The sequence below is a fragment of the Chlamydotis macqueenii genome, chromosome 8, assembly GCF_036417535.1.
Source record: "Chlamydotis macqueenii isolate bChlMac1 chromosome 8, bChlMac1.mat, whole genome shotgun sequence".
NCBI classification, from domain to species: domain Eukaryota; kingdom Metazoa; phylum Chordata; class Aves; order Otidiformes; family Otididae; genus Chlamydotis; species Chlamydotis macqueenii.
This window is the reverse complement of record NC_141563.1, coordinates 2,725,239-2,732,997: the sequence shown is the minus strand read 5'-3', so window position 1 is coordinate 2,732,997 and position 7,759 is coordinate 2,725,239.

Genomic DNA, 7,759 nt, shown 5'->3' with positions numbered 1-7,759 from the left:
GATGCACATGGCTCTACAGAAGTGATTGCAAATTCACCTCAGAATTGTTGTGTACTTTGGTCATTTTATCTGTGATAAGCATGTTTGTCCATGCCTGCATGCACTCCACTTCACCAGAGGCATGGATCCAGCCTGTCTGACCCTCGGTCTGTTCACATGTGTCTGACACAATGGTACTGTTAGCCTCCCATGTTGCATCGCTGTAATAAAAGGTAGTTTCTGCAATGGGAGTGTCTGGACGTTGGAGTATTCATCAAAAGGTGAGGTCAGGCTGAAGGAGTTGCCCCCACAGTGCTGTGCTGCTGTGCTGGGGTTCTCCATGGGATGAGGGGAGGAGGGCATGGGGCAAGGTGTTCAAGAATGGGCCTGGGCTGAGCCTTCACATGTGGGTGTCTGGTTCCCTTGGAGATGGTGAACTATCGACATTCCACACAGGGATCTGCCTGGGACTGTCAGCCCATGGCTTTCTCACCACAGCCCCTCACTCTGCAGAGCAGGGCCAGCAGCTCAGGGCCATGTGGAGAGCACAGGGAGGGGTCAGGGGCAGCAAGTCAGGTCAGCATGGACACACTGCCCTGGAGAACGGCTCTCTGGGGGCAGGGACATTCCTGGAGATAAGCAAAGGAGCAACTCTGTGCTTCCAGGAGGGGACCAATGACCAAGAGAAACCTATTTCTGAATGCACCAGCTCGGGGCAGCTTTCTCTATTGCTGGGGAGCTGCAGCAGCCTGAGGAGCCCCTGGGCCAGGAGTCTTTTCCTGGGAGAGGGGCTGGCACAGAACAACTTGTTGGCAGTGGACAAGAAGGATGTCTGGGAGACAGGCACAAGGGACACATGGAGACACTGTCCTCTGTCTCTTCATGCCTTGGGTTGCCTTCAGCCCTGAGACACCTCCCTTTCCTTCCTTCGCTCTCCATGCTTGGATGGACCTCAGGAAACATCCATGAGCATGCAAGATGCACAAACGTCCTGGGCTGAGTTCCCATCACTGCAGGGGAAGAAAAAAGACTGTGAGACACGTGGGAGTGCAGGGATGCAGTGGTGTGTGCGTGGCAGTGTGTGTGTAAAAGAGAGGAAGAAGATGTGAAATGGCGAGGGGTGGGAGTGTGTCATGCTCAAATGAAATATGTTCAGTTTTGATGTTGAGGCAGCAGAAGCAGGTGGATGTTCAGGCAGCAGTTCAGGGCCGGGACATGGAGCTAAAAAGAGGAGTGAAGGGAGCCAGGGGCTGGCACCTTTAGTACCTGAGGAGCATTAGCAGGGCTTTGGAAGAAGCTGCACAAGTGATGGGGAACTCACAGCCATTGTGAGTTCAGTCAAACTTGGGACAGCAAGGGGTCAGAGTGAGGTGGGGAAGCAGAGGTGGAGATGGTCCATTTGTTGAGGCTGGAACATCCAACGGAACTGAAAATCTTTTCCTTTCTACTTTGTCTGCTGTCTCTTCCAGTGAGACCCCTGAGAAAACATGAGTTCCTTACAGCCACAAGGCTTTTTTTTTTCCCATTCCCCACTCTCCATAGAGGCTGGGAGGTGTCCTACTGGTCTCCTGCACTCAGCATCACACACCCTCACATCTCACTGCTCCCAGGAATGGCCCTCAGCATTCCGTGAGGGAAAGGATCCCCCTGCCCAGGGTATGGGGTCAGTCCTTGATCATCCTGCTCAATGGAACATGTCAGGGCTTTCACAGTTGCCTTAACACTGGATTTTCAACCTGTAAGCAGTGCCTCTGACTTCCTACTTCACCAGCTCACAGGGACAGGAACCTTATCTCCTCATTCCTCCATGGTCTCTTCAGTGATGGCCATCAGTGGGGCCTACTGACATCCCCAGAGACTTGGAGGTTTGCTGCTGACTTTTACTGCTCCAGAGGCCACTTGAATCCACATTCAGTACCTGCAGTTCAGGAACTTGGCACCAGAGGGCTCATTAACATGCAAAATGCCCTAACAAGCCAAGTCTCTGGACATAATTCAATTCCTCCGTTCTTAGGTGGCTAATTTGAGAGGCTACAGGAGTGTAGTCAAAGTACAAAGTTCTCAATGATAAATGTCAGTAAGAAACTATTTATTCTTTATGCACCACACCATTTTTGTCTGCTTATGCACTAAGTGCCATCAGCAAACTCCTATTGATACTGATCTCGAGTCCTGATTGAATCTGAATATGTAGGGAAGTCAGGACCCTGTATGTCAGACACTCTATGGGCAGTCTTCATCCCCATGTACAACCTCACATGTCTCTCCTCAGCCACCTGGGACTGACAGCACCTCCGTTCAGATCAGAGCTTTCTCCACTCCAGCCTGTAGCTGCCTGATTTTGCCCATTGACACCAGTTTCCACTTGTTTTACTTGGGGAATGACGTGCACCTGGATACAGAATGATGTTTCTTAATTATAAAAAAAAACCAAAACTAAATGAATATCTAGTTCAATAAAAAAAAAAAAAATGCACTCCTCTGCTGTATATTAAGCCCACCTTACCTCCTCTGAAGTTCACTTTCCACAGTGCATGGCCTTAGACCAAAGGAAAATACATTTTGTGCCAAGCACAGAGCCCAGGAGCCCCCAAAGCACTCCCTGGCCTGGACGCTGTTTGTCCATATTTGCTCACAGCATGTCACAATCTGAAGCCATGAGCTCCCTCAATTCACAGAGGGAAGCAAAGAGACAAAGTGAGTGAAAAGATCTTTTTTGAACAGCCTGCGCTAATCCCAGCAGATCTGGGTTATAGAAATGTCTTCAGGCAGGCTCTGCAGCATCGAGACCCACTCATTTCTCATTCTCCTCCAACACTGGACAGCTCGGGTGCCATTATTCATATTTTCCCTTCTCCTCAAGGGAGAGAAATGAGTTGTCTCAACTGAGATGCTTTGGCCTACCCTGCCTGTCCACCATCTCCTGCTCCAGAAATGCTCCCATCAGCCCTGGGTCACATTTCCCAGTCCCATGTGGGGGCTTCAGGCACCCCTCGGTATACTGAAGGCAGTGGCCACCTCTGCCTGGGCAACTGCATCAACCCCTGAATGACGGTATCAGGAAGAACTTGAATCATGTGCAGAAGAGACATCGTAGTAAAAAAATGTGTAAGAAGACTTCATTCTGAGAACTTGGACACTGTTCTGTAGAGTCTCATATTTCTTTTTCATCAAGCATGGACAACAACGAACAAGCTGTTGACACGTTCCCTCAAGATAAATTTGGATTTACACATATGTTTTCTTCTAACTGGTACTATTTGAGGTTTCTCAAGTAACCTCTGATCTGATTCCTATCCATCATTGGTTGTGTTCCTATAGAGTCTTGCCATGAGGCACAATGGCTGAGGAGAATTTGTTGGTGAAATACGAGGCAAAGAGGACATGGAGTATCTCAGATCTATCTCCACCTACTCTTACTGAATTCAGCAGGGTCAACATATTATCTTTATTTCTTCTTTAATTGTTTCTAAACTAGTCACATCTTATTATAATGCCCTTGAACTGCCTTTTGAATTTCAACAGAGTTTTGAAACAGATAATACCTGTGCTTGGAGGATGCTGTCCTTCAAGACCAGGTACACTGAGCTTTGCTGTCCATCAGTGCTGCTGACCATGAGATCCCCACTAAAACTACCCAGAATATGCCAAATTCTGCTCCACTGATGAACAGAATCTGCAGACTTCTACTGTTGTTCCACACTCCTCCGAGCACCTCAGATCTCACTGTTTCAGGGTCACAACAGCCAATCTTCACACCACTGACCAGCTCCTCGTTCTCTGTAAATAACAGATCCAGGTTTGCATTGCCCTTGTTGACCCATCTGGCAGCTGTGACAATAAGCTGTCCTAAAGCCACCTGGAGTGTTTGCATGCTGCTGTGTCCCTCTTCCAGAAATTCCAGGGTCATTAAAGTCCCCATGGAGGCAGATGATGACAGTTACTCCATGGATGACTGTGGCAGTTACTCCACTGAGCCCAAGATGAGCCAGCACTTTGTGCTTGCGGCCCAGAAAGCCAATCGCATCTTGTGCTGCATCAAAAGAAGCATGGCCAACCCATCGAGGGAGGTGATTCTCCCCCTCTACACTGCTCTCATGAGACACCACCTGGAGTACTGCGTCCGGCTCTGGTGACTCTAACATAAGAAGGATGTGGACCTGTTGGAGCAAGTCCAGAGGAGGCCACAAAGATGATCAGAGGGCTGACACACCTCTTCAATGAGGACAGGCTGAGAGAGTTGGGCCTATTCAGCCTGGATAAGAGAATGCTCTGGAGACACCTTCTAGCAGCCTTCCACTACCTAAAGCAGGCCTACGAGAAAGTTGGAGAGGGACTTTTGACAAGGGTATGTAGTGATAGGACAAAGAGTAATGACTTCAAAAGAAACAGACTAGCTCGAGATGAGATATAAGGAAGCAATTCTTCACTACATGAATGGTGAAGCACTTAAAGAGGTTGCCCAGAGAAGCTGTGGATGTCCCCTGCCTGGAAATGTTCAAGATCAGGTTGGTCGGGGCTTTGAGCAACATGGTCTAGTGGAAGAGGTCCCTGCTCAAAGCAGTGGGGTTGGAACTAGGTGGTCTTTAAGGTCCCTTCCAACCCAAACCATTCTATGATTCCTAAAGCAGGCCTACAGGTCAGCCTCACGTCTGTGCCTGGCAAGGTCATGGAGCAGATTCTCCTGGAAACCATGCTAAGGCACATGGAGAGCAAGGAGGTGGTTGGTGACAGCCAACATGGCTTCACCAAGGGCAGATTGTGCCTGACCAATTTGGTGGCCTTCTATGACAGGGTGACAGCATTGGTGGACAAGGGAGAAGCAACGGACATCATCTCCCTGGATATCTGCAGGGCTTTTGACACTGTCCCGCACGACATCCTTCTCTCTAAACTAGAGAGACATGGGTTTGATGGACGGACCAGCCAATGGGTAAGGAGTTGGCTGGATGGACACACTCAGAGAGTGGTGGTCAACAGCTCTATGTCCAAGTGGAGACCAGTCATGAGTGGCTTCCCTCAGGGGTCCGTGTTGGGCCAGGCTCTGTTCAACATCTTTGTTGGCAACATGGACAGTGGGATAGAGTGCACCCTCAGCAAGTTCGCCGATGACACCAAGCTGTGGGGTGCTGTCGACACGCTGGAAGGGAGGGATGCCATCCAGAGGGACGTGGACAGGCTGGAGAGGTGGGCCCATGCCAACCTCATGAAGTTCAATCAGGCCAAGTGCAAGTTCCTGCACCTGGCTCGTGGCAATCCCAGGCACAAATACAGGATGGGCAGAGAATGGATCAAGACCAGCCCTGAGGAGAAGGACTTGGGAGTGCTGGTGGATGAGAATCTCAACATGAGCCGGCAATGTGCCCTTGTGGATCAGCAGGCCAAACGCATCCTGGGCTGCATCAAGAGGAGCATGGCCAGCAGGTCGAGGGAGATGGAATGTAAAAAAATTTTTACACTGAGGGTTGTAGAACACTGGAACAGGTTGCCCAGAGAGGTGGTGGATGCCCCATCCCTGGAAATGTTCAAGGCCAGGCTGTATGAGGCTCTGAGCAACCTGATCTAGTCAGGAATGTCCCTGCTCCTTGCAGGGGGGTTGGACTAGATGACCTTTGAAGGTCCCTTCCAACCCTAACCATTCTATGATTCTATGATTCTATGATTTGGGAGAATACACGGTATAATGGCCAGAGTCCCGGCAATGCAAATACAAGTAAAGGTCAATATTTCTTCTCCACCCATTAACATACTTTCTGGAAATTCCTGTTCTTGCATGGTGGAAAGACATCATCATTTTAGGAAAAGGATTCAATTATCTCAGCTGTTATAAAGGTATCAATGTGACTTTTAGAAGTTAGAAGCAGTTCTTCCTCCTTCCAGGCAGAGCTCAGCTGTCTGACCAGGGACATAAAGTGCCCCTTGTAGAGGCCCCACTGTAGCTGAGGTGTTTGCCTGGGACTGGTCGCTGTCAGACAGGACAGGAGGTCTCGTACAGAAGACCAGGGTGCCTCGGACACTGATTGCATGGGCCAGGCAGAGGGTCCCAGGGCACCTGAACTGGCACCAGGCGCCTGTGTCACTGTACCTGAAGACATCTGTCCCTGTAGCTGCATCCCAGATCAGTTTTGGAAATGGCTTTTCCTTCTAAAAACAGAAAAAAGTCACATAATCCCCCCAAAGACTAGTATGTTAAATCAAAATGAACAAAACCAAGGAGAATAAGAACACAAAGAATTTAATAAGATGAAAAGCATATTAAAATATTTCTTCACTTTAGATCTTTGTCTTTACTTCTTCATTTTTTCATATTTCTGTAAAATTTCCTGCACATTTCTGTCACAATCAAGCCTGCAGCATTAATTGATAGAATTTTGTTTCAAGCACAGACCCCAGAGCTCCCCAAAATCTTCCTGTCCTTCTCTGGCCATGCCTCTCCTCACTCATGGCACAGAGTCACACCAAGGTATCGAGCTCTCTCAGCTGATGGGGGGAAGCAGTTTCAGTGAAACACTCTAATTTTTGGATGACCGTTTCTGCACAAACCTCATCATAGCTGTGTTACAGTGACTTCTTAAAGGAGCCTGTAAGGCATCTGGTCATTCTCTCTTTTCAGTCCCTGCAAGATTTCATCTCCCTGTGTGCTTCTGTAGATATAACAGATATAAATACAGAGATATAAAAATACATATGCATATATATTTATAGACCTGTGTATAAAGACAGTTATTTTGTTCAGAGAAACTATTACATCTATACTGACACAATTAATATTTCTGCTTCTACCTCTTACTCCTTCCTTCCTTCTCTTCAGTCCTGTTGACTTTTTGAGGAACTTAGGGTGTACAAGACATCTGAGCATCACCTAGGTCAGCTCGATGGACATGAGGTTTCTCAGGGGTTCCCTCTCCATCTGGCATCATCCACAAACAAGCAGAGTGTTTACGCTGTTCCCTTGTTTCGGCCATTAATAAAGATATCTACCAGTGTTGCCCTAGGTGTTGGTCGCTGATGGAGTCAGTCACTAGTAACTGGCTGCACTGTGAGTGCATGGCTCAGTCAAGTTTCCACCCACTCCAGAGCTCAGTGGTTCGGATACAGAGAGACCAGGGGGCCTGTGTTAAAGGCCTTAGTAAAGCAAGGGCCCACTAATTGACATTTTTCTTAATGGAGAATGCAACTGGGCTGGTCAAGGGTGATTTTTATTTGTCTTGGCTGACTCTTCCCAATCTTGTCCATTTCAGGCCTGGAACCTTGTGCCAGGAGGATTTATTCCACCATGTTACCAGGGAATGAGGTGAGGCTGACTGGGCTGTAGTTCTCCAAATCCCCCCTCTGACCCTTCTTGAAGTTGGATGCAACATCTGCCTTTCTGCAGTCATCAACAGCCTTCCCAGATGGCCCTGAAATTTCAAGGGCAGACAAGCACAATCTTGCAAGGTCCAGCTTGCCCAGCACCCTTGGGTGTATCCTGTCTTTTTCCATGTATTTGTATTCTTGGATGAGTTGTTTTCTGGTTTTGTTTAGTGAGGGGGGGCTACGGCGGCAGCTTCTGTAAGAAGCCGCTAGAAGTTGCCCCCTTTGTTCAGTGGACTCGGCCGGGCCTAGGGTGGACTTGCTGCTGGCCAAGGCCGAGCCAATTGGTAGCAGAATGTTCCGTGATAACACCTCTGCGTTATAATATATTTAAGAAGGGGAAAAACAGAAAAAAAAAAAAAGGAGAGTTGTGAAGACACTGAGTGTGGGCAGAGATGGGGAGGTCCAAGCCCTGTGGGCTTTGAGG